This window comes from Andrena cerasifolii, chromosome 7 (genome assembly GCF_050908995.1).
Source record: "Andrena cerasifolii isolate SP2316 chromosome 7, iyAndCera1_principal, whole genome shotgun sequence".
Classification (NCBI taxonomy): Eukaryota; Metazoa; Arthropoda; class Insecta; order Hymenoptera; family Andrenidae; genus Andrena; species Andrena cerasifolii.
In genome coordinates this window covers 13,823,362-13,850,711 of record NC_135124.1, presented here as the reverse complement: position 1 = coordinate 13,850,711, position 27,350 = coordinate 13,823,362, and the positions used below count along the sequence as shown (strand labels likewise).

Below are 27,350 nucleotides of genomic sequence, written 5' to 3'. Positions count from 1 at the left end.
AACCGTGCAGATTTCTAGCGGTTGTCCAACTTGGTTCTCGTTATTAGATTTATTTCAGCCCGATGCCATTTCCAAACTCAATAAGTAACGTTTATTCAAGAAACGTGATTAGATTATTACGTTACCAAGTGTACAATTTACCCTTCCACTCTTTGAAACAGGCGAGTCGACGGTGAGAAAGGGGGATATTAGCAATGGAAGGGAACAAAGAAGGAGAAGCTGGCTGTTTGGCGAGAAGAGGCGCAGAAAGAGCAAGATGAGAGGGAGGAAGAAATTATGAAGGGGTGAATTCTGTCCTGGAGATAATGACAGTCTGACTGCGGAAACCTCTGGTGACCGAGAAGTACGGCTCTGTTGTTATTAAACTTAGTCCACGGCGAGCGTGGCGATTCCCGTGGAAGCTGAGAGTGGACGAATCATTTTCTTATTCGCGTGTTCCTGCCCGGGCGGTTGTGGAAATGAAACGGGGATCACTGTTTCGTTCGAAGGGTGTCTGCGGGGCCTAATGCCACGACACGGCGTCGATTTAATTAATTCTGTATTAATATGCTTTGAATTTCCCGCCCTGGCGAAAGGGGATGAAGAAATTTAATAAGATCGACGCGTGATCTTTATGCTCGTCGGGGCATTCAAGAGGAAATGCGGAAATCTTTGTTCCTTCGCGGTGAACGATAAATTATTACCAAGACATTAGTGTAGCCTTTTGGAAGCTGTTTTTAAAACACACTGCAGAAACAAAGAAAGAGATTTCATTTGCTTTATATAAGAGTTTTACCGCCTTTTCTTGTTAATCACAATTACAAAATTTAATCGTTTTATCTAACAAGATTCAAACTTCGAAGTTTGATCCTTTAATTTATGGTAGAAGTAACTTTGAATATAAATAAATAAAAAAATCACATTGGAATTAACTGTGAGACATAAATACTGTGTTATTGTCGAAGCTGTGTGTGCAATAATTTTAAGTCACCAAAAAATAAAACTTGCGAAGTTTGAATTTCATTTGCATGTCTTTTTTCACTTAAAAATAGTAAATTCGTAAAAAGATAGAAACTGATAATATCATCCTACACTTGCGTGATAATTGCAGTTGTTTCGAATTCGACGTCACAATTGATATTAATTGTCGAAATTAATGCGTATCGCGTATTATACCGTATTAACGTTTCAATAAAATGTTCACGTAATCTTTCGTAACCCGTTTGATTAATTACCAGGCGTTGCACTGTTTGGATCCCGCCTGTGCCATTAAACTTCATCGTATCCATAAAGATCGAGAGATCAAGCCTTATTTGCATATTATTATTCGTTATGCCCAGAGGAGTCATTAAGCATGATGAAACTGCAACGGGATTTGATACGATCGGGAGGGCTTCCGTCGATATCAATGGATCAAAACCGTAATGAATCAAGCGCCGAAATCGCCTCGATCTGAATTATTAATGAGGGCGAGCTTGCATCGAGCGATCGACTTTTTGTCCAGCATTGCAACGACTAATAGCCTTGTTAATGTGTGGAATCTCTGAAGGAAGCATTCGAAGCCGAACTACATCGATAACGTAACTTCAGCCCGTACGTTCCAAACCAACACATTTAACAATGCTGCAAATACGTGTGTGCATTGAAATTTTACGATAATTTCGGTGAAGCTATTATATATGAATGAAAAAGATTGTTGGTAGAGTTAAGATTGTACGTGAAATGTTACATACAGTTTAATATTTTCAAAGAGCGCAGATAGAGGTCTAAATAGTTTCAGCCATTCAACTTGTTCTTAAAAATCTTCTATCGAGGCGGTATTAATCTAAGTAATTTGCTTTTATTCACCACAGGGTCATTAAACTGTACCGGCTGATTCGACTCATTGAATGCTGTATTTCTTCGACATTCCACAACATACCTTCCCCTATCTTGTGCTTAAAAATTCTCAACACGAACCATATTAAATTCCGCGATTACAAGATGTAATCCTAACGAACCCGTGCAACTAACTCTTTCAAACAAAAAGAAGAAATAAAACACATCATCTCTCCGAAGATACCAAACGAACACAAAACACCAAACCCAATCTACCCTCGCAAATAACACAGTGATATCCAACGAGCATCCCCGTTAATTACAATAATTAATTGAGATCCTGCCTCACTCTCGTACAAGACAATATTAGACAAACAATTAGCCGTGGCGCGGGCGTGCTTTCACGCCGAGGGACTCGCACGCAGTAGGTACAGAGATTTGGCGTGTTTACGCGTTGATATTTTCCGGGAGGCGTCGAAAGTATTATCCGAATGTCCTCGAACGTTTGCTCGAGGCAAGTGAAGCAAAGCTTCCTCGACAAAAGCGATTGCTCCGGAAAGTCTGAACGACTTGGAAGTGCATCTCTGAAAACCTTGCGCCACTTAAAGTTTCAACGTGCACCAGACTCGTAGAAGTCCCGTGGTCCCTTGCCCTTTCAACGACAGCGGTCCCTATCCCTTTCGCTGGCGTTTACCGAAGCCAGCTGGGAAAAACTCGTGTTATTAAGCCGCGGCAGAAGCCCCTCGTCCTTCGTCCTTTCTTCAGCTAGCTTCCTGGCCACCACTCGTCTTCGCTCTCCCCCATGGCAGGCGCTTGCTAGATTAGTTCATTACCCGGCGCGGCGTGTCTTCTGTTTTTACACACCGTGGAAATAGATTTGTTGCAAGATCGGCGCGCTGCGTTCTTGCGTACCACACGATCTCGCTCCTCGGCATCGTGACGCGTGTGCACTGTGCCCCGCGTCGAATCGTGCAGCGACCACTTATTCCTGGTCGTATTCCCTCCTCCAACTTCCAACGATTATTAAACAGTCACGAGGGAGCACTCCGTGCCTCAACTACGGTATTATTTTAGAGAATATTAGTATGAAATCTCTGTGGTTACAGGTATTCGTTGGTCTTCGTTTGATTGATAAGAATCGGCTTCAGGATTTAAGTACGAAGTTAGATTCAATTACATTTAACACTGAAGATTATCGTTCGTTCGCACGGAATAGATGAGCGTTACTCGCTGCTAAAAGTTGCATTTAAAAAAAAAATAACATTCACGGTTTTACGTAATCGCGTTACAAAGCAAAATGCAAAGCTCGATATAAATATTTCGCACGATACAAGCGCCGCGCGCATTACACGTCGCTATCGGATCGCCGATCGTTTTTCCTGCCAACTTATCGACACAATTACCGCTGGGAAAACATTACTTCAAACTTCTTCTACCCGCATAGGCGAGCAGCGGCGAAAAAATCTAGCAGAGCGAGTTTAACGGAGCGAGCCTGCCACCGCGTGTACCGAGAAGCAACGCAAATTTATAATTGCTGATAAAAGTTGCTGTAACTCGACGGTTTCTTTCCCTCCCTCCCGCGACGATACGATCTCCCGCGGTTGCGTGCCAGACGCAGCAATAATTGCGTTACATTTCGCTAAAATGCGTTGTTAATCACGCTTTTCATCGTGCCTGTAAGAAGCGTGCGGGGAGCGAAATCACGGGGCCAGTTCGAGAGCGTGTATTACACGTGTAACAGTTCCACGGGCGGCGCCGGCGAAACGTGGAATTAAGATTTTTAACAGATTCGCCGCGACGCGCGCTGCAAATTATAAGCTCACCTTTCGAGCTGCGGCTCTCGCGTGGCCACTTCTTTTCTTCCCTGTCTATGACGACTGTCGGCACCGATCCCTATTTAAAATAACGCCGGTTTCATTATCGTAACAAGCCGAGGAGAAAGGCACAAAGCGGGACACGGTAAGGAGTTTTCGGGGTGCGAAGGGTGGAAACCCTGCTCCGCGCGACCCAAATGCGGGGAAGAATGGAGAGCCCGCGTACAGGGTGCAGAAGTGTCGCTACGTGGGGCTGATAAAATACAATAAATACTCGAAGCGAATGGCTTCAAGGTGGCGTGTGGCTCGCGCCACCTTCCACACAGTGGCGGAGCGAGCAAATTTCTCTCCCCCAACCGGCGATATATAAACTGCAATTTGTTTCCGCCCGCGCGCCAGTTTTTACACAACCGACGAATGCACGAGCACCGGCGGCTTTCCGCGACTCGCCAGCAGCCCTACAGATACCGAAGAGGCGGGGATAAAAGTGCATTTCGCGGGAAAGGTGTATTGTCGTCTCTGGACGCGAAAGGGATGTTGGGTGATGGGAATGATCGTGTTCCTGGGTGGAGTTAATCCCCTTAGATCGCTCGCCTAACTGAGTGATAGAGGTTGGGGAGGTGCCACTTTGAAGCAATGGAAACCATAGGTTTTGTTTGGCAATTTCTTTCTTTCATCGGGTCATTCTACTTTGCACCGCCGAAAAATTAAGATATTTTTAAAGATTTTTTTCTCAGTAAATACCACATATAATGAAATAAATCTTTTTGGTATTTTACTAAGCTGCTCTTATATTATACAAAAAAATTAAGAAGAATTTTTGCAATTTGTTTTAATTGTTTGTTTATAGTGTCAATGTGGCACCTAAAAAAAGAGGTATGTTCACGGCGTAGGTGATTTCCCGATTCAGGCTTACCCGAAACAAAAAATTCAAAGAGATTCGTACAGCTTGTAAGTCTGCTTTAAATAAATGTAAAGTAAGATATTCATATAATTTAAATATCCAATAAAAAGTCGTGAAAGTTTAATAGTTTGCTTTTAATAAATTTCCAAAGATTTCGGACCATTACAGTGGTGTCTCCATTTAAATAAGGGACTGAATAGAAAATCTGATTAATGACAGTGGTTATACAGGTTTTGAAGAGTAAAATTTTATTTATTTTTCAAGAAAATAGCGATGTTAGAGGCACTATGGGCTGCGTTCTTTAAAATTGACTTTCCAACCGGTATTGCGCGGATCTCAGAGACTATTCACCTGATTGCTTCGAAATTTCGAGAGAATCTTCCCTGTATTAAAATATTTTTAGCCACAGACATCTTTGTAATCAATTTTCCCTGCTAAAAATCACAATTTTCCCTCAACGATCCAGGGTGCCCGCCATTTCACCTCGACTGTTCTCCAGCTCACTTCCCCGGCCCCCTCCCAAGCCCCGAAATTCCACAATGCGACTGAAAATCCAGCCGACCTTAAAAGACTTCAGCCTCTCAATAACACTCGAAACTATTATACGCGTTGCGACCGATTCGAACCCTTTCCGAGCTCATTACCGCCGAAAGATCCAGGCGAGCCCCGGCATTCAGCGGCGCCGGGAGACGCTGGGGGGCAAGCTGCAGCCCCAAAGAGCGAGGACAAAAATTCAGCCCGCATCCCGCGGGTAGGAAGGAACGGGGTAGCGACGTGAAAACGCGGCGGAGTAAGAGGGCACAGACACAGCGTCACCGTTGCCAAAACGGAAACCGAAAGGACGACAGCGAAGAGGGATAGAGAGAAAGCGCGAGGGGGGTGGGGGTTGGTTGGTTGGAGGATGAGGGCCACGCGTTAAATCGCGGGATTCCTCGTTCCCCCGTACCGAGGACGGCGGAACGAGGGGGCGGAAGAGGGAGAGAGAGAGCGGGGGCAAACAGCAGGCAAGTTTCTGGCAGTTGTAGCCGGTACAGGATCGTTCCTCGCGGCGTTTTCGTCGGTGTGAGGGAACGGTCGGGGCCCGAATCGTCGGCCATTATGCGCCGACAAAACTGACACCGGTTTCTCGTTAAATTGTAATACGGTTATCAGCCGGAACGTTCGACGCGTTTCGCCTCTATTCCCACGGGGGGAGGGCGAAGGGTGGCCGGAGGAGGGAAGGGTGGGCGAGGAGGAGTCGGTTTGAAGGGCGGTGTGTGGGTGGCAGCTGGGCGCGCGAGGGACGAAGCGAGGGGTGCTCGGGGCACGCCGCTGCAAGTGTGGCGGTGTCTGATGGCGGCGCCATTTTTGTCGAGTGCGTATCATTATCGATTCACTTTTATCCATAGTGAATGAGAGCGTGTGTATAGCCTACCCGCGGCTCTTTACACGAACAGGAAGTCGGAGGTTATTACACGGTACGGCACGGATAAAGTAGAGTGTACGCGGGTACCGTCGCGGGCCCCCGCGTCGCTCTTTAAAATATAATATCGCGCGGCAGCGGCCGAGAGCGGCTCCGCGGCCGTTTCTCCCGCACCGCTGGCTCCCGTGTACCCGTGATTAGAGCGGTTTTTATGGTAATGCATTTCAACGGGCCACCGTCCTCCTCCCCCCCCCCCCCGGATCGTAAATTGCACCGATGACCCTTTACTTGTTTTGCGGATGATCCCCGGTCGGTTTTACCTCTACCGCGGGGAGTAATTATGAAATTTCCAGCAACCACGTCAGCTCGTCAGCTATTTTAGACGTGGACTCGATGGAGCTTCGATACTGTTCCTGGAATCTGTTTGGTAGCGCTGAGCGAAGTTTTCGACTTCTCCTCTCGCACCCTTTGGCTTCTCGTGAGAACGCGCTGCTCGTTGGTACTGTTGGTATAGGTAGTTTTGTCTTTGAGAATCTTGTGATTTTTCGGGGGGCTGACTGGCCGATTTGATGATGGAGTTGGGCGAGCAGTAGGTGAATCTGTTTCGGCACGATACTTGGAAATGATTAGTAGTTGCAGTTTAGTGTACTGAAGGGGTTGGTGCTTGATGGATGCGACGTGGGTGTTTGGGGGAGCTGTGTGCCTGATAAGCAAAGGGAATGGCTTGGACTGAAGGATGTGCTACGATTATTATGCTAGCATATTGTAGAATAGGAGGAAGCTGTTATGGGGTGACACTTTTAAGCTGAAGGACAGGTGGGAATATATTTAAAAATGGACCTATGATTCCTAACTACTGTACTCTTTACTACTCTTTTAGTAGCCTTGGTGTTTCAGCCTCCCTTAATTATTTAAGGGAGGGTTAATGGTAATTCAGTCGCTGAAGTGGAGGATAGAAGAAATGGATGGCTCCATTTCCACCCATTCCAGCTCAGAGTTTGAATCTAAATCCATTATATAACAGAGGTCTGCACTGCCGATTAAATTTAAAGTTACATCAAAACTCCTTTCCTTGGAACTTAAATCGCAGTGGCGATTACTCCACGTATTATTCATTATTCTTATAGTCGCAAGCACTAGGCTCGCGTGGGATTTCTCTTCAACCACAGAACGACGCTATAGTTGGCAAAAATTAATGTAGGTTCGAAAGTTTTAATCATAGCGTTAGGCAATCTATCTATATGTAATTAGGATATACATCTTGCCTGTGCGTGCTGTTTGCGTTGCATATGATATAGAGAATTTTTTACCTACTGCATTGAAATGATATCTGTACTTATCCTGGCAATAGGCAGCAGCAAGTTAATAATCACCAAATACAATCCACAACGTAATTAAACTAACGTAATTAGAGCATCTAGATGTTCTTGCCTTGTGTCTACTGTTTACTTCACAAGGGAGCATCCCGAACCCGAAAATTCGAATAATTCTGAAACTTTGTGAATATGTAGCGGATTTCCTCCTGATTACAACGCAATTTTTCTTTGCTGCCCAAACTCACTCGAAGGGGGTGAAATTGGCCCCTGAAAATTCGGCTATTCTCCGATTTTGTGTTATAACTCGACAAAAAGAGTTTCAGAACGAATGTTACTGCTTTTAATTAGATCTATCATTTGGTAAAAAGAATATTTTACCGTTGACGAGTTATAACACAAAATCGGAAAATAGCCGAATTTTCAGCGGTTAATTTCACCCCCTTCGAGTGAATTTGGGCTACAAAAAAAATTGCGTTGTAACAGAAGGAAATCCCCTACATACTGACAAAGTTTCAGAACCTTTTGAATTTTCGGGTTCGGGATCTTTCCTTGTCAGTCACCGGTTAACCGACTCATGCGTCGCACGTTCCCAGCAACGAACGTGATATTTGTTTAAAAGAAAATTTATTTTTTATAAAAGCACACGCAGTATTTTCTCCTCCTTTTATCTAACGTTCCTTGAAAATAGTCATAATCATTGACCGAAACGTTGGAATTTGGTAAAAATTCTAAAAATTGCAAAGTAGCTTTTATTTAATTATTTAACAGACCGAACCAGTGCGCCGAAATCATATCTTCCAATTAGAACAATTTTTACGGTCGAAATTCAAATTACATTATGCAACTAAACTATGCTCTGAATAATTAAGCTGCAGTGTTCACTACTCCAAGGAAATTTTCAGTGTTATTCCACTCAACGTCTAATTCAGTAAGAGTAATTACAGCATCCAGACGGAGTTAACTTACAAGGGAGACAGCTTCGAAGCCCCATAGATCGTCGCTGAGTAATCGCGCAGTACCTCTCAGGTGTGCCGTGTTAATCAATCGTAAATCGTTTTCAACGTCTTTATAATCTGACCTCGTGCGCTCGATCTTACACCAATCCCAACGGTCTTCAACAAAAAAAAAAAAGGAAAGGAAACTTGGGAAACCCGAGGCCCGTGACTTAACCGAGTGCGCCGCGGAAACTCTTAACGCGAGCTTTATGGGAGTTCTTGGTTATTCGCGGGTTTGTTGCTAGTCATGTCAATGCAACGCGCACACGTGGTTATCTTACAGGTTTACTTCAGGCAACGGGGGAGCGTGGCTGGCTCGTTCGCGAATTTACGAGACGCGATCGAGGAAGAGTTGCCTTCAAGCTCCACGTAAACTGCTGGGTCGTGTCCTCCCTTTTATCAGAGATTTCAAACGCGCGTGGATGCATGCACGCGGGAATAGTCACGTCTTTAATCACCCGCACACCGTTGGAATTGATTTCTCGAAGAGAGCTGCAGGGTCGGGTGAGACGGGTCGATGGTGCGGAGACTTTGGGGCCAAGATATCATTCGGCGAACGAGTCCTTTTCAAGCGCGCCAGAATGGAATTGGCAAGAAAGTAAGATAGGAGGTGCGTTGCATTAGTTGTATTTAGTCAGCGCTGTGGCGGAATACATAATGAACTACGTGTATGAAGCCAGTGTTTCTAAGTTGAGCGAATGGCTGAACTCGGAGCCTGATCCAGCTGGCGCGAACTAATCCATTTTCCAGGTCGGCTTCAGCCAGCTACTTGTGCCTTCCGATCGTTGACTCGACACTTATCAGTTTATCACAGTGAAAGACTGAGCACACCGAGATACAAAGAAGGTACTTTGACTTCGAACTGAATGCATCACTTTAACACGCTCTGGAAACCATTGATTGCGTGCTTTCACCGCCTTCTACACGTTCCTTCCACTCTTTTTACTGTTATTTCAGTTTCCGTACTTGTTTCCTGGATTCGTAAGGGAGATACACTTGCCTCGAAGAGAACTGAGTCATCCAGAATAATGATCGTTCGAGGCTGCTGATATTACGTAGCCTCGAAAGAATCTTCGGCATCAGAGTTCATTCCATAAAATTCATAGTCCGATGCCTGCGTTCAATAACGGCAACATTATTGGTTGAAAAGTGATTCCTCAGCGGGCGCGGAGAAAAAAAGACAGTTGTTTAATAAATTATTCTTATCTTTCCAGGGCCTGTGATTGTCTGTTAATTAAACGTTGCGCGTGGCACTCTGCGTCTCTCGTTTTATATGTCAAAACATAATTGTTATGTTCATTTATGCGCTTAGATTCCGATGCTTTCTTCGTTGCTCAATGCTACCGATTTCGGTATTATATTGTCTGCGGTGATAGCTTTCTTATATGCAATTTCTCAGCGAAATTCCCCAGCCACGTTTCCATCGATCTGACGTAGCAATTAAAAATATAATGCCGCATTATAACAGTGTTGCATGCTCTGCTGCACTATTACATGCTTCCCCGTTATCACACCTTGAAATTTAATCAATTCACTGGTAGCAAACTCATTCTGGCCTCATTTACATACACGTGTAACCGGATAGAGCTACAAAAGGCGAAGGGCGAGCGGGACGAAGCGGGCAGGACCGCGAGGAATTTCCGAAGAAACGGATCCACGGAGGTCCCTCGTTAAACCGGACCAACACCTGCTTCGACTTTGATTAATTTCATGCGAGGGCACGAGCAACAGAACGGCGCTACAAATCGTTCGACAAGTGGATCTGTGCCTCTAAACCCGCCGCCAAACGTTCTGCGCCTAGTCCACTTTTACAGTTCCCTTAATTAATGACGTTGCCTAGGGAATTCAAAAGAAGACATAATCGATATGCATTCAATGCCTCCCCACCAAGAAACGTTATTAAAATTCAAAGACTCGAAAGCTCATTAACCTGTCACGTACAAAGTTCAACATCTACCTCAAAATAAGGTTGAACGAAATGGGAACCCAGATCAAAGACCTCTAGAAGCTTCCAAACAGCAGTTGAAGCGTAAGAGGAAAAATTGGAAATGTTAATATTTCGTGATTTTGCGATTTGTAGGATATTTTGTTGCTGGCAACTGGGACTAAGGAACTGTCGAATCACAAAGGGTGATCAATTTAAGATAGCATTAAAGATTTGGTGTACTGGTAAAAACAGGAAATGTCCACTGTGCACTGGGTCAAAATACGGAGTGTCTCCTCTAGTTGCCTAAGTATAAGCTTCTGGCGTGAAGGTAAAGCAAGAAATTATTTAAGGGATCATGCTCAGTCAGGAGGCCGAAAAAGGGTGGTCTTTGGAAATTTTTTACTCAAAACCTATACCACATTTCTCAAAAAATCTTTTCTCCTTTTAAGGATTGCATCTAGTACCGTGCATCGTATTTTTTTTATTTAAAAATATTTATCAATAACTAAGTTATTGTCCATCACTCGAAGGTTTACTCAAAAAAGGCTTCTGCGATGATCACTGCTGCTCGAAAGTCGATCACCTAAAATAAAAAATTCAAAAGAATTTACTTAGTATATTACATTATCTAGTATTTGAACGAAGAATTTTTCGAAAATCACCGCAGAAGCCTTTTTTAGAGAACCTTCGAGTGATGGACAATAACTTAGTTACTAATAAATATTTTTAAATAAAAAAATTACGATGCTCGGTACTAGATGCAACCCTTAAAAGGAAAAAAGATTTTTTGAGAAATGTGGTACAGCTTTTGAGTAAAAAATTTCCAAAGACCACTCTTTTTTTCGGCGGCCTAACTGAGCATGACCCCTTAAGAAAAAAATAAATTCATTCAACTAAAACTATTAAAACTTGATTTACTCGATAAAGCTGTTTTGTGACATTCCCCATTTTTTCCCCTTACCTTTCAGTTACAATTGCACCAACGCCGACATCTACAAAGCCTCCAGGTATTAACAACTATTCGTTTCTCCTAAGAATACAATCCTAGGTCACATGGGTTTTAAACCCATATTCAGTGTCATCGCATCAGTACAGTGTTAATTCAAAATCCATTGGACATGGCAATAGCCACACTCGCGGAACGGCAGGCCTCGTTTCCAGAGAATCGCCGCGAGCTCGCGTGGATACATCGCCAGATGATTATCGGAGTATCGCCGACAATATTCTATAGATAAATTATATTTCGAGCGCTGTTCGGCCCTCGCGGCGAGCCGGGACATCCGTCGTCGCGTGGGAACTCTTCAGCATGCGACCCGCTTATACCTTCTGAAAGGTTAAACGGCCTCTTTAACGCACACTGGCGGCAGCCGCAGCCGCCGAGACCTTTCTATAGCCGTGGAAAAAGCGCGTCAAACGCTGTCGTTATCGAACAGTCGTGTCCGTTCGCTCGATCTATCCGCGAGATATCCTCCGCTCGCTCTCGCTGATCGACGACAGGGCGAACGCCCTTTTGGCGGGAACGTGGTTGGGAATCGGTTGCTCTCGTCGCCGAAAATGGCAGACGGGTCTAACGACGGGAACGAGGATCCGTGCTCTTCGATTTCACGACAGGGAAGTCCACTACACGTTAATGAATTATCGATAACGCGAGGGGGAGTAGAATTTCTTTGTTATTGACGCTGAAATCCAGCGAAGGGATTCACGAAGCTTAGCTTTCAATGCAGAGGCTGTGTTCAACTAAGTTTTCAGTGCCACCTGATTTAGTTTTGAGGATCTTAAGGTAGTTTCTCCTATACGCAACTGGACGCAACGTGAATCAAGAATTGCAGTTGATTTATTTTTAAAATAAGGCGCGATATAAAAAAAAGTTACTGCTTCTTTTCGACTTGTACCAAGTAAATAAGTCGAGAAAAAGGAATAAAATTTATTGATATTGCGCTTCATTAATCCACCTATCCACTGTATAATCCTTGGAAAAACTGTCTACGTTTATGAGACCTCGTGATTTTTGTTCTAGCAATTCTCTGTGCTACTATTACAAATTTTCCCGTAATTTCAGGTTGCCTAATTAAGTGCATCGTCATACATATTCGTGAAAAGTCTTTTCTGTGAAAATTAAGTGGCATACGAGACGGGGAAGGGAGTGACTACTTCGCACCCCTCTGTGATTAATTTTACTCCTCCAATCATTCGCTACACCCTTCATAAATGAGAAATACCATTGTTTTCACCACGCCCAATTATGGGTGGACGAATGACCGTTGTGCCATCGATATTGTTGCAAAGGGAAACGCTCGAGTAATGGGCAAGGAGCGGGAATTTTTGAAACGGTCGAGTTAGAAACCGCGATGCGTACGATACATGGCGCACCAGCGGCAATCACGAGGCTCTCCCGTCGATTCGCTCGAAAGTTCATACCGGCGGTATACTAATGACGTGGGAAATATGCTGCAAGAAGCCGATACTTATCCGAACCCTGGCGTTTTCTCGTTTCGTTCGAATGCTCTTGCGTGCGATAAACACACCAATGCACGGGGATAGCCGCGCGCAAGCGCCTACGTATGCAACCGTTCCTGCAGGCTAAATCGTTTTGATATGCGCTCGATCGAATTTTAAAATTTTTTTAGCAGCCGCTAATTTTTCGCAGTAACCTTAAAGTACTTTGTTGCAATCGATTCTACTTACAAGGAGAGTATTTTAGGTGTCCGCCTCCGATCATTTTGATTTTTGGATATGTTATAGAGGACCGAAAAATAAGAAATACGTGTTTTTTTATTTTTCCCCGTTTTCATATTTGGCGGGTGAAAACCGCGTTCAAAGTTAGGGTTGAAAAATCATTTTTGTGGAATATCTCGAGAACTATTAGAGATAGGGGAATAGTGTCAATGGACGAATTTTGTGTCTTTGAATGCGAAATATGACTGACTCACCAGATTTTCAAAAATCCACAAAAATGATTTTTCAACTCTAACTTTGAACGCAGTTTTCACCCCCCAAATATGAAAACGGGGAAAAATAAAAAAACACGTATTTCTTATTTTTCGGTCCTCTATAACATATCCAAAAATCAAAACGATCGGAGGCGGACACCTGAAATACTCTCCTTGTTAGTAGAAAGCCGGGATTTATTTTCAAAATTCACGCAGATATAATTGGACTTTTTCGAAAGAAATATTGGTCGTCGAGTGGAAAGCAGCGAAGAATGAAATCTAACGAGCGCCTGACAATGCGGAACGATCAATACCAAATATTTTTCTCGCCCGCACATTGTTGGGAAAACGTGAATGTTTTTTTTTTCAGCCGCGCAGGGATCGGCATTCGGGAAGTTCGATCAAAAACAGAAGTTTCATCCGCATGGACATTGAATACTCAGCGTGGAACGTTTCATGGTTGCGTGATATTTATACGGAGTTATTCACCGAGCTTTTTAATTTCCATTCGTTTTGCCGCTCTGCCCGCAGTTCATTATCAGCGTTTGTTAATTCGCGGAAAGAGTATTTGCGCGGGGCGCAAAACTTCCATGGGAAGTTACACGTTTCCAAAGGGTTTATCGTTGACGCCATCCTGATTCGCGATACGGAATGTGGCTCACGTTTTACGCGTCCCATGGTTAAGTTGACTCAAACTTTGGCGCAAAGTTACCACCGTTCCCAAGACCGAAATACCTAACTGTCGCCGGTGTAACTCCGTGTAACTGAAACGGACGTCAGCTCCAACATACCTTGAAGAACAATGCTGCCCTGAAACTGCCACGTAATTTGCAACTTGCGTCTAATACGCGTTTTGAGTATTTTGCCAGCTCGCCGTCACCGCCACGTCCACCTGATCGCGGGCTGCCTACGCCACGGAACTGCAACAATTATACCGTTCCGTTAGCAGAGTGGACGCAATTAATGTTGGCAGGTGTTACAAGCATTTCGATTGCGTGGTGTTCGATACGTTGCAATGTGCACGTGATTGACGTGGGTTCAGAGGAGCCGTGTAGAAGCTCGCAAGAATTCTCCCTTATTTTAACTATTACAATAAAAATTCTCGGTGTACAGGGGGAGGAGCAAATAATTCTGGAACCAAACCAATTCCACCCAAACAATTTTCTTCCCACGAAAACGGGGTGCAACATTATTACAGGAGAAGCTTCTCAGAAAGCAGTTTAAAGTGTCAGAAATGTTCACGAATTAAATTAAAATTCCTCCCGAAATTCGCGGACCCCTGGCAACAGATCGCACAAAGAAGGTGCATCTTCAGAAAAATAACTTTCTATCCCCCATTTTAAGGTAACATCGAGTTCCTCAAAATCGAGCTCTTTCAAAGTACAAATTTTCGCCAGGAATCAAAGTTCCTTGAAACTCCTGAACCTCCCCTAAATGGGTCACGAAAATTCAGCCCATCCTCTTGCCAAGGCACCCCTGCGCTAAACTCTATCCCCCCCGGAGCGGCGGCGTTTAAGATTCACCATTCAGGGAGCAGTTCGTAAATACGGTGCACGAACAGCAGCCCTTAAGGTCTGGTGGTACGTTGCTCGGCCAGCGGACTGGCTGTTATTTTTCAGCTGAGTCTGTGGGAGACGCTCCTCTCCCTCTCTCTCTCTCTCTCTCTCACTCTCTCTCTCTCTCTCTCTCTCTCTCTCTCTCTCTCTCTCTCTCTCTCTCTCTCTATCTCATTCCCCTGTCGGCGGACTGAATTTCGGCTGCCACTTTATGGAGCTGTTTTCCTTCCTTTCCTCTACGAGGAAACTTTTCCAACGGACCTTCCGCGCGGAAGGAGCGCCCCACGAGGAAGGGGCTGCGGCGGGGGGCGTGAAACGAGAATGCGTGGAGGGAAAGAAGACAAGCTTAAGGGGTGAGCCAAGGGTGTTAGGGTAGGTTGCGGCACACGCTGGAATTCGGTCACTATTTTAATATCGATCCGCCCACTGCGTCTCCCCATCCCCTTCGCTTTACCACCCTACTGGCAGAGCTGGCATCAGCACACACCACGTGTACACACGCGATATATACACACTATTGCACACACAGAGGCGAGCAGGGTGGAGAAAAAGTAATGGCCACGGCTTTTACGGATAAATCGACGGGAGATTCGTTAAAGAAATCTGGTGCAGAATTTACCTCGATCTTGCAATTCGAGATTAAATTCATTTCCTTCTATTTCTGCGCAGCGTGGACTTTTGAGAATTCATCGAGAACGCGAGGAAATAGCTAAATGCTTTATATGTTGTATTTTGTTTGAGGTTTAAAGTCCCTGTCCCTTAGAGCTTAATAGAATTCCGATGCTTTATTATGCTTCATCCGAATAAGTAGTTGATTTTCACTGTGCCCTATAATACCCACCTGCGCAAGAAGGCAAAAGCCTGCAAAAGGAGGTGCATGTCGCAAACAAACCGTTTTCTCGCTGTAGCGGGATCGGGCTGCGCGCGGCGCTTACCAGTAGAAAGTAAATATAATGAATCCTCGCGGCAGAAGCGGATCTACGAGCTGTAAAACCTTTACGCTTGCTTTGAAAACCAAGCCCCCAGCGGTTTTTATCATCGCGATAACCATTAGAACCGTATTATTAAGAATACTAATGAGCACGGTTTCTTCTAAGCCGGGCAAAAGGGAAACTGCAACAGGGCTGCGTGCACGCACCGCCCTTCGCCTCCCCAGCTTCACCGAAGTCCGGTATTAATTTTCAATGGAACCTGCCACTCGAACAATATAACGCTGGAAACGTTTATAATGATTGCGTAATTGACCATTAACGCAATCCTTCGCAATAATGGATAACGGGGAGGCCTATAATTCTATGAAAAGCAATTTCCTCCTCTCATTACACTAATTGAGTATTTACCGAAGGGAAAGTTTTACACGGCGGTGCATAAATTATGGAGGAATTAAGGGAGAAAATAATGGATGGAGATTAATGAAGTTCACCGTGTTGGTAAATAAGAGTGAATAGAATTCCCATCCAAGAAATATCTGTTTTTCCCTGTATTATTAATTCCGTCTATTTGCTTCCAAAAGGTGGGAAAGAATTATCAACTTGAAGCGTCGAATAAATTCATGTCTCGTAATTATTGTTTAGGAAATTAAATTTATTAGAGTCGTCGTGCTTTTCAGATCACAGATGTTTGAACATCGTTTATATTTTACAAGATTAAACCACTGCAAAGTAGTTGGCGTTTGAATAAAGAATTTTTCAGTAGAACTGCACTGTCGGATAATACTTTGCTAAAACAGATCCGAGTGAAGAAGCTACTCCCATTAATAACTGTGTTTAAATCCATTAACTCGCATCGCATAATTATCCACAGATTGAATTCCACGGATTTTTCGTGTTTTCAGCGAGGCGATTAGAATTTTACCGTCGTTCCTGTAACTCCAACGAATATCAGAAGCGTTGCCCGTTTTCCCTCGAAACGCAGAATTGAAATTATATGCAAAAAAGCGCGGCCGTAAAGGTACGCTAACCGCTGATCGCGAGTAAGCGGCTGAATCGTAAAACCACGGTGCATGCAGAATGAAATCATGAGCTAAAGCGGCGGTTACACCTTGAGACCATAATGCTTCAAGGAATTAAAAACTAACCGCGCACTCGAGACACGTAAAAAAGACGAGGAGGAAAAAAAAATGATAATAGGAACGCTGGTGCTGGACTCTGCGAACCCGTTGCATCGCGCATTTGGCCAACTTATACATTATAATTGACGATGTATCATCGAGTGCTACCCTGTCATTAATTAACTGAACCAAAGAAAATGGAGTAGAGTATCCGCGAATACTTTGATGATGAAGCAATCTTCCTCGGCTTCAAAGCACGCTACTTTTCATAATTATCGAATACTTATGGTATTCCATCAAATTGCTGCTGTATAATATATATGACGTCACGCTTTGGTACTCTAATTGGAATCGTGGTTACTCTGCCAGTGTTACTGGCGATCCGTATCACTCATTCATTAAGCTGGCGAGGTAAACAGAAATGGACGACGAAGTAAACTTTACCCTATCATTTCTTAGAAGATTCTTTTTACTTTGAGCAGTCATTCTGGTAAACATCAAGGCTTTTTTCTCAGTGAATACAATGAATAACAATGTCAAACTTTTTTTTTCATTTATTTAGCTACTTGTAATGTTTACGGGACAATTTTTTAAATACACTTTTAATTGTGTATTTTCAATGTTATCAGGTGTTCAAAATCGCGTCTTTGAAAAGAAATACCTCTCTGGCAGGAGTCATTTCTGCTCACAGATTCATCTGAAACAAAAAAAACCAAGCTGATTCTTAATCATTATGAGTACCGCTATCGCAGGTGCCAGAATTAGCCTCGTGAGTCAAAATTTAACAAAATTGCGCGCATCCAAACTTCAAGTAAAATTGGAAAATTTCGAAACTGGAAGTTTGAATGCGCGCAATTTTGTTAAATTTTGACTTACGTGGCTAATTCTGGCACTTGCGATAGCGGTACTCACAATAATTAAGAATCAGCTTGGTTTTTTTGTTTCAGATGAATCTGTGAGCAGAAATCACTCCTGCCGTCTTTTCAAAGGCGCGATTTTGAACTCCAGATACCATTGAAAAATCACAATTAAAAGTTTATTTAAAAAATTGTTCCGTATACATCACAAGTAGCTTAATAAACGAAAAAAAGTTTGACATTGTTATTCATTGCATTCACTGAGAAAAAAAAGCCTGAATATTGCCGAATTTTGCGGCGTGATTACCAGAATGACCCCTCAAGACACACCATCTTTCCTAATTTATCAGTGAAATGTTTTCACTCGTTTCTTGATTTTTTCTCAAATAAGACCATGTTTACACCTCAACAAATATGACGACCACCAAAAGCTGCCCATTCACCCAGCCACCGCGAAGAAACACATTTTCAAAAATGCTTGAAATTTCCACGTGTTCAAAGCAATTCAAACCATCACCGACCCCATCTGACCACTTACGACTGACGATACTCCCCATCCACGACATTCTAGATCCACATCAAGACGGATTCAACAACCACGGCTTAAGCCTTTCCAAGAAATCGATTCCAACCCCACCCCCGCAGCTAATCTCGTCCGAATGGCCTACGTCCAGCGGCCTGGCGCAGCCCTCCGCCTAGCTCGCAAAATCTGCAAAATATCGCCCTAAGTGGCGGCCCTAATTACAGTGGCCGGATATCGCCAGGCAGCGACACGATTTTCCGGATGCGCGATCGACCGCGGCGTCTATTCCCGTGATCGCGATAATCGCGGTCCGCGGAACAGCAGCGGCGCGCACACCGCTCGAATAGGTAGGAAAAGTCGCATGTTAAGCCTGATAAACGAAACATAAAAGCACGGAGGTGGCCGATGGCTGTGGAGGAAGGGTAGAGGTTTGGGGGTTGGCTGGCTGAAGGGGTTTTCAGGCGAACATTCGTGTGTATCCAACACAGGCCTGGGTGGGGGCGGGAGAGGTAAGGGGGGTCTGTACGCTACCGGCGCTACCGTCACAAGGCGGTAGCGTGCCCGCCCGTAGCACACACGCCAGCCGCGTGGCAGCCGACTAACTTTTTCCCTTCTTTTTGCGCGGACCGATCGATACCAGCGACTTATTTTGGATTATTTTCAGCGAGAAGGGGGGGTGGGGGGAGGGGGGGGGCAGAGCGTGCGCGCACCTTTTTTCTGGACGAAAAAAAAACAGGCAAGGAAAAGAAAAAAGGAGAGGAGGAGAAGAAAAAGAAATAGGAATTCGCACGGACCGGTGCATGGCTTTCTGGTAAATTTTGCTGCGAGACAGGGGGCGGTTCGCCAATGAGCACGACGAAAAAACGTATTAGAGCGTGTAACCGGCAATTTTTGTTGCGCCTCGCCGCCGTGAAGAGAAAAAACGACGGTCGCCTGTGTGTGCGGCCGTGGGTGTATCTTTTTCCATCGGGCCGCGGGACCGAGCGGGCGGCGTTTCCTAGATTATGTGCAGGAAAAAAGGAGCCGCGTTCCAGGCATTAGGCATCACCGGTCCAATGGGGACGCCCGTAACGTTGTTCCCGCGCCGAAAAGCCCGGCGCGTAAACGCCGCGAGGATGGAAAACTGTCTTTTGTCGCGGATGAAACACCCTGTTTTTCCCTCCGCGATCCTTTCAACGGCGCGGCGTTTCGCGCTTTTGATCGCTCCACGGTGAAACGATTGCGCGGTACAAATTCGCTTGGCAATATCTATTTTTCTCCCCCCCATTCAGCCTCCTCCCCTGTCCCTTTCCTTCGCTTCTAAAAGCCCGCGAGTCAAGGCGAAGTACAACGCACGACTCTCAGCGCAGTGGTTACGGTTTAAATAAAAGATTCTTAGAAATATCCGCTTGCTTACAGGATCTGACAACATCAGCCTCTCTACGTTTCAAGATACTTCTTTCTATCGATCTTCCACTGGAACTCATCATTCTGAACAAATAAACCAGCACTTAAGTTGACAGAAATTTTACTCAGCCTTTCGTTAATGCGATGCGAGCAATTAAGTGCTACCCTAATCGACTCGGGGGAACTTCCTAATATCATAAAGTGTCCCAAGTACCCTTTTACCTTGACAGCCTCTTGGACTCTCTCGTCAGGCGACTAAAGATACACCCAACTGCAACGTATTCTGACGCAAATCCGCGAATGGAAAGTTAATCGATACGCAATTAGCGAAAACAGACACGGGATATCTGTTCGCCTCTACGTCGCCCCGTCAGTTGGACAAACCTATTTTCAATCCCTTATCTTGCTGTCCCATTCGTGACGACTCCAACAGCGGAGGATTTCGTTAGGCTTGCAGTTCTGCCGGTGTGTTGCTGGTCGTCGCGACGGTAACCGCGATCGAGGGATCGGGCGACTGTGCTATTTAAACCGCCGCGTATCAATAACGGAGTAGTTTTTGGCGGATTCCATTGATTTCCGATGGAGTTGCGCTGATGTGCAAGGACGCAGCCAGCCAGGCTACATGCACAACATTGTAATTGATTGGACCTGTGGCCTGATAACCGCCTCGGTGACCTCACCAACCCGTTCGATACGCGTACTCGGTCATGGAATAATTATTTCTTCTTTCTCCGCATCGAATTCCCGCCCCTGTCGCCAGGCTGAGACCCGAGGAATCGATCACGCTAACGATCCGCCCTTTCGGTACGTCCGTTCAACTTCTTCGAGCTCGTCGAGGCTTCTTGCAAGGGAACATCCCGAACCCGGAAAGTCAAAAAATTCTGAAACTTCGTGAATATGTAGGGAATTTCCCCCTGATTACAACGGAATTTTTATTTGCTGCCCAAATTCACTCTAAGAGGGTGTAATTGACCCCTGAAACTCCGGTTATTTTCCGATTTTCTGTTATAACTCGTGAACTGTAAAATATTTTTTTTATCAAATGATAGATCTGATTAAAAGAAGTAACTTTTGTCTCGAAACTTTTTTTCTATCTCTTACGTTTCGCGAGTTATAACACAAAATCGGAAAATAGCCGATTTTTCGGGGGTTAATTTCACCCCTTTCGAGTGAATTTGGGCAGCAAAGAAAAATTGCGTTGTAATCAGGAGGAAATCCCCTACGTACTCACAAAGTTTCAGAATTTTTTGAATTTTCGGGATCTTCCCTTGTTAGCGACTTAGGCTCGTCGTCTTACTATGTTTCATTACGCCGGAGTATGCATATTTGAAATGGTTTGTAACGAAAATCTGGAATAAAACCACTGGGGTCTTTTAGCAACTTGGAAACAGGTAACCTGAGGTCGAAGTTACTTGTACGTTCACAGTGAAATATTCCAAATTGGACGTAGGACTCCAGGATTCAGTGTGCAGCTAATTCGAAACCTTATCATTTTTTTAAGTAGTTCAGTTCAAAGTGAGGATATTATTCCGAAAGTGAGAAGGGGGTATGGACCCTAAATGTAAAATTGTAGCTTCGGGTATTTATTAGTTTCCGAAATATTGATAAAAAATTACTGTTAATTTTTTAAAAAAAAAAAATTTTTTTGCGTTGGTGCTGGCCCCGTACCCGGGAGCCCTCCCGTCCTGCCATTTTTTATTTCTGAAATTTCGTAACCACAGTCTCATTTTTATCACTGCGAGCGGGCGCGCGCCCTCCGCGCTAATCTAGCCCGAACCAATACTAATACCCGGGACAAGTTGCAAAGTAAAATGCGTTGTGTCGGTATAAGTCAACAGAAATATTATTAAGAGGGGGGACCGTGGTAAAGTGATTAAAAAAAAAATCAGTAAAAGCTTTACTCTTTTATGCACAATTACCCCTGTATCTTTTGAACGCATTAATCACCGAAGCTGAAATTTTATATTTGGGGTCTTTCCGCACCCCTCGTAACACCCACCGAGTTTCATCTCGATCGGCCACCGGTCCCTTTCGCAAGTACACCCCAAAGCGTAAGTGCAGTTGCACAAATCGGTTCATTAAAGAGCAAGAGGAGCGGCGAAGTGATACTTCCTGTTCAGAGGTCTGCTAGATAACGAAAAGAATCTTCTAAAAATCTCGAAACCGATAAAACACGTGAACGCCGGGAGGGATCGATGAAACGTCTATCTCCGATCATAACGGCGGAAGTCGGCCCGAGATGCTCGCTTATCGCGTGGAATTAGCCGAAGATGGCAGGACTCGGTTGCTAGGTCCGAGGAATTACGCTCTTCCTGTACTTCGCGAACGATGCGTATCTTCTTCATTCATCTTGTAGTTTCCAGGAAAGTTGGCTGCTCACGCACTGCGGCGAACGTGAGCGCGCGGCCGCCGTTCACGGGTGGGAGGAAGTCGATTCGAAGAATCGAAAAATTTATTCCTCGATGCAACAGGCGAACGGGCATTAATGAAACAGCGTGTGTACACAATGTTGCATCGTTGCTCGCGTGCAATTACCTTCTACGTAAACGTGCACGTAGCTACGTGCAGGCCTTGGTCTCTCGTTAGGAAAGATTACACGTTTTCAGAGCGCGTCCCTCTGATCGGAAACATGTTTAATTAGCCCCAGGCGCTGTCGAACGGTATCCTTTCTTAATTATCACCCGGACTCCGCGCTTTTCCGTTTTAATGCCCCCGCGCCGGGCGCGCACGAGGTGGAAGAGAGTCACGGCCGCGACGCGTCTTCCGCGCCGGCAAACCGACGCGGGATATTATAATGGTCTCGATTATTTGAACGTCTATTAGCCGAGCAAGTAATTATCCATCGCGCCGCGCCGCTTAAACGCAGTTTCAGGCATTCGGGCACGTTCAACAACCGCATGCTTGATTTTACGCGCCGCGTGTCGTTATTAACAAGCTGGCACGCTGCGCGCGGTGGCGCGTTCCCCTCCCGGGGTAACGAGATTTTCGCTTCCTTCGGAGAAATCTTGGTTATAAGTTGCAAGTTATATCACGCGCAGTCGTGACTTTGGAAGGTAGCTGTACGGGGCTTCTGATAAGTCAAACTGCGACTGTTAGAAAGGTGGTCCATCGGATGCGATGAATGTGAAATTTTAAAGAGGATTTAGGGATGCAAATTAGTGCGCATTCGCGTGAACGATGAACGAAGTTGTCGACTTGCAAAGAGGGGACTAAAAATTTATACATATTCTAATAAATCTTCTAGTATGTTTAAGATCGTCTGGTTTGTAAAAATTAATTGTCAGCCGATTCCTCCCAGAAATTTGCTAATTTTAGAAACTTAGGACACCGTAGTTATTTTTATCTCGCTAATTGCCCCGCCACTTTGTAATTCCTAGAGTAAGAATATCGCCCATGTGCAAATTTCAAAATTGAATTCCCCTGTACTCGGCTCCAGGGTTGAACGTGCCAAGTGCACGGGGAAATTGCGGACTGAATCGAGAAGAAAAATCGGACGACCCCATTTCCTGATCGTTCGAGAAAATCATCGGACGCGAGGGAAGTAAACTGCGAACGCCTAACAGATTGCACCTCGTTCCACGAAGCAGCTACGCTGAAATCCTCGTATTTATCATTCGCCGCCCGGCTGATTATCTAATTAGTGAAATAACTGAATCGTATGCACGACAATTTTCATCCGTCGACCCCCCTTAATGGGCAGAGATTACACGGGCCGTCATTCCCCGTCATTAGGGCCGAGGAAAACGGCTCGTGGCTTTAAAACGCGTTTCAGTTTACAGAATACGAGCCTGTAAATGACTTAACCGTTAGTAAAAACTCGCAGACGTATTCCCTTTCGCGGAATAAGGAACAGGAGGAGGAAAAATTCTCGTCCGTTTGGTAGCCCGAGAATAGAACTCGAGGGGCAGGGGCCTTTTATTAATGGAATTAATAGTACTTTTAAATTTCACGCAAGTCACTGATAGGATGTACGTGCCTGTGCTTTTCGAAATTAAATCAGCGAAACGAGTTCGCTGTTATTTCCAAGATATTCCGCCCGACGTGTGGGTTTTATTATGTATGATTGGAGGCGATTGCGATGAGATTATTAATTCGCAGAAATACATTTGATTTGTTTGTGGAATTTACGAGAGGATGCTCGGTGCATCAAGTTCTTGATGGAGTTCGAATTCTTTGGTGTAATTAAAGGGAAACGAATATTTTGAGATGTTTTGAAATCGACGAGAATTTTTGTGCTTTGGTAATTTTGGAATTTTGCAATTCAAATTTCTGAATACTGTGTTGAGAATGATAATAAAGGTTCATATTCGCATTATATCTCGCAGCAGTAATTTCTTAACTTGAAAAAGTGTTGTCGTGGCCTGCTGCTGTAGCATCTAATTGAAGATTCATTCTTAACAATTCTTATGATCACCACTTAACACCAAGGGCGTTAACTTGTGCCCGATTTGGGGACAGAATATCAACCCACGTATTATAATATTTTGCCATTTATCTGCAGAATTACAGATACCTACTATATCGTATAACAACTTTTGTGAAGTGGTAACTTCTTTTGAATTAAAAGACTTTTATTCTCAAAGAGGACACTTTGCAAAAACTCCAGTTTACATATTACATCATAAAATGATTAACACTATTAAAAGTGAAAGTAAAAGTATGACTAATATTTCCACCAAGCACAAAAATCACGAGAAGACAGTAAACTAACATCTAATACCCATTAAATCCTTGCATCACCAAAAAAGCACCACAAATACAAAACCATCTCTAACCCAAATAATTACTCCAAAATTCAACCACGAAGCCATCCGAACCACAGTATTGAAAATATTTATTCTACCACTGGAATAAAAACGTTATCACTTATCCATAATTTTCCTATTATTAATGCTAGCAAAATATTATTGGAAAATTGATCTATTGCAAAAATGTGTAGCTCACTGTCTTGGTCAAAATAAATCGAACACTAATAATTTTATCAATCATATTCCTACGCAAATTGCGCCCACCTACAAGGCCTACAATAAATATTTCCAGCACTGTATCTTCACTCAACCAATCAAACTGAAAGATCTATTCTCAATACCCAGGTTCTCAAATACCCCGACAAAAAAAAAACCGAAAAATCCAAACGGTAGCTTGGGCCCCATTCTCGTTAAATCAAATACGTGCTCAAGCTATCAGAAGTTGAACGCTGAAGCTGCTGAATCCAAGGTGAAGAATACGTCGAACGGGCGCGATCAAGCGTCTCGAAACTTTCTTGCCGCGGAGCACGGCTATCAGCAACAATGAGGCAGCGTTTCGCACGAGTGTCAGGATTTCGATCTCCGGTTCGTAAATCGCGCGAAGGTGCATCGGTGGCTGTGATTAGCGAGGAACGGAGGGACTCGGAGGAGCCCTCGGTCGGCAGCGTTCGTTTACAAGCTACCAGGTTGTAAACGATTTAACGGTTGGCCAAAGGATCGGCGGAGTGGTCGAGCAACAGGCAACGACCAGGGAAAAGAGGGCCCCCGCTTTCAGTGGTTGTCCTATTCCATCGACAAACTCAGATTCCCCAAGCAAAAAGCCAGCCGATCATTATGGTATGCGCGTTAGGAGCGGCGTTAGCCTCTGGAATTTCCTCCGCGAAAAGTAATACCGGCCCCAGGTCTGTAAATCCTCCACGAAATTGCCAACGGTGGACTGGAGCTTCTTGAAACCGCGCGAGCTACCCTGCTTTCAAACTCTCCACTTCGATCCGACTTTCTCTAAGATTTCGAATACACCTTGATCCCCATCGCGATAACATCGGGCGAACCAACGTGTGTTCGGATGATTTTCGGAGGGGAAGATTGTGGAGCGATGCTGGGGGAGCTTGGAATATTTTGTGTGCTGTTAGATGATTAGGGGTTGTAGGGAAACGGGGAAGGAATCGGAGATTCGTGGGCTATCCAGATATTTTAGCTTAAAACTCTGGAAGGAAGAAGGGAATTATAAGTTCCGATGTTAGGAGCGTTTAATGGTGATTAGAAGAAAATTTAAAGGGGGATGATGAGGGTAATATAGACCGAGGTGGATGGAGTATGCTCCTATCTGTGTTGCAGGAAATGAGGGGATTCCTCAGGAAACTACTGGTATCAACATGATGAGCATAACGTTATAAAGATATCAATTTCAAGCTTCCTTTCCACCCATCCCTTTATACGTATTCAATCTTTCAATTTGCGAGGCTAATCGAAGTTTAAATGTCCGCTTACAGGACCTTTCGAATAGTGGATCCAAAAGTCGCGGGAACCAGCAGCATTTTATGCGTGGAAATTATTCAGTGACGCAGAACTCGATAAATGTGGTCGGTATATTTGTTATTCTGCGTGTTTCATGGCCGAAGATAAATAGGAATAGTCGCGGATGTTGGCGTTAGCGGTGGCGTTTTGCAGCGAGTTCACCAGTGTGATACAACTTCCGGTTATTTTTATTAAATTGGAGGAAGACGGAACCTAGGCGATAAAAGTATGATGCAAACGCTGCCTACCGTTGCATCTCGCCCACAAATGCACGCGTGCGTGCATCTGCACACGAGGACGGATGCGTCCCGAACCGTAACCGTCTTTCCTCGTCCGGGCTCGGTGCACAGGGCCGCCTTTATACGCAAAAAATCCACCCGTACTCTGTGTTCGGTTAACATTTACATAGCTCATGGGCAGACCCTTCCATCCCTTCAATTTAATCGCGTTCCTGGCGAACAACGGGGTTAAGAAAAATAAGGAAGGAAGGAAGAAGTGACGCGATAACTTCGGAAGTGCACGAGGACTGTGAGGATTCAGGGCTTTCAATTGAATATTACTTGTAAGATCGCAGAGGCAGTTGCAATTATTATTTAGCAATTAAACCAATAATCAACCACTGGTGAGAAGAAGAATGTCATACAGAGTGTCTCTAGCATAGCAGAATGTTGCGAAAAATGGTGCGAAATGTTGCAAGATCGTAGCGAAGTATGCTTGTACCAACTCGTGATTATCTTTCAAAGAAATCAGGAATTTGAACAGAAGCATACAAATTTAGTACAGTCGCCATTAACTCGCGACTGTTATTTCAAATACATTCGCTTAGGAAAAATGGGCTTAGTTTAAAAATGATGGAAAAAGGCATAAGAAACACGTGAATATTTCTGAAACGCCAGATCCCGAACCCGAAAATTCAGAAAATTCTGAAACTTTGTGAATATATAGGGGATTTCCTTCTGGTTACAACGCAATTTTCGTTTGCTGCCCAAATTCACTCGAAAGGGGTGAAATTAGCCCCCGAAAATTCGGCTATTTTTTTCGATTTTGTGTTATAACTCGCGAAATGTAAGAGATAGAAAAAAAGTTTCAAGACAAAAGTTACTTCTTTTAATTAGATCTACCATTTGGTAAAAAAATATTTTACAGTTCACGAGTTATAACAGAAAATCGGAAAATAACTGGATATTCAGGGGTCAATTACATCCCCTTAGAGTGAATTTGGGCAGCAAATAAAAATTGCGTTGCAATCAGGGGGAAATTCCCTACATATTCAGGAAGCTTCAGAATTTTTTGAATTTCCGGGTTCGGGATGTTCCCTTGTAAGCAGTGTCTCGTGCCAAAGGGCCCTCGTCATCGATCCTCCGATACACTGTGAAAAGAATCAAAAACGAAGCTACGCGGATGGCAAGAGCACGTGCATTAGTGTACACGCGTGGATCACCGCGTTCACGCGCGCACGATAATAATTATCATGAGCTGGCCAGCGCCGGCAATCTTTGAAGGTCGACCCGCGCCACTGCTTCCTTATTGTGAGCCAGATGAGAGAGGGAGAAGAGGAGAGCGACGAGCAGCCGCGACAGAGGGAGAAAGAGAAGAATGCTACTATATTAACTTCACAGCGCACCGC

At 44.4% G+C, this 27,350-nt stretch overlaps 1 long non-coding RNA gene across 1 annotated transcript in view; it reads right to left on the bottom strand.

The window, feature by feature from the left end:
- Positions 1–13,248, bottom strand: part of LOC143371373 (uncharacterized) — a 208,323-nt gene extending 195,075 nt beyond the window's left edge. Inside the window, exon 1 of the long non-coding RNA XR_013086007.1 lies at positions 12,841–13,248. This is a non-coding gene — a long non-coding RNA (uncharacterized LOC143371373). The remainder of the gene's footprint in view (positions 1–12,840) is intronic.
- Between the last annotated feature and the right edge of the window lie 14,102 nt (positions 13,249–27,350).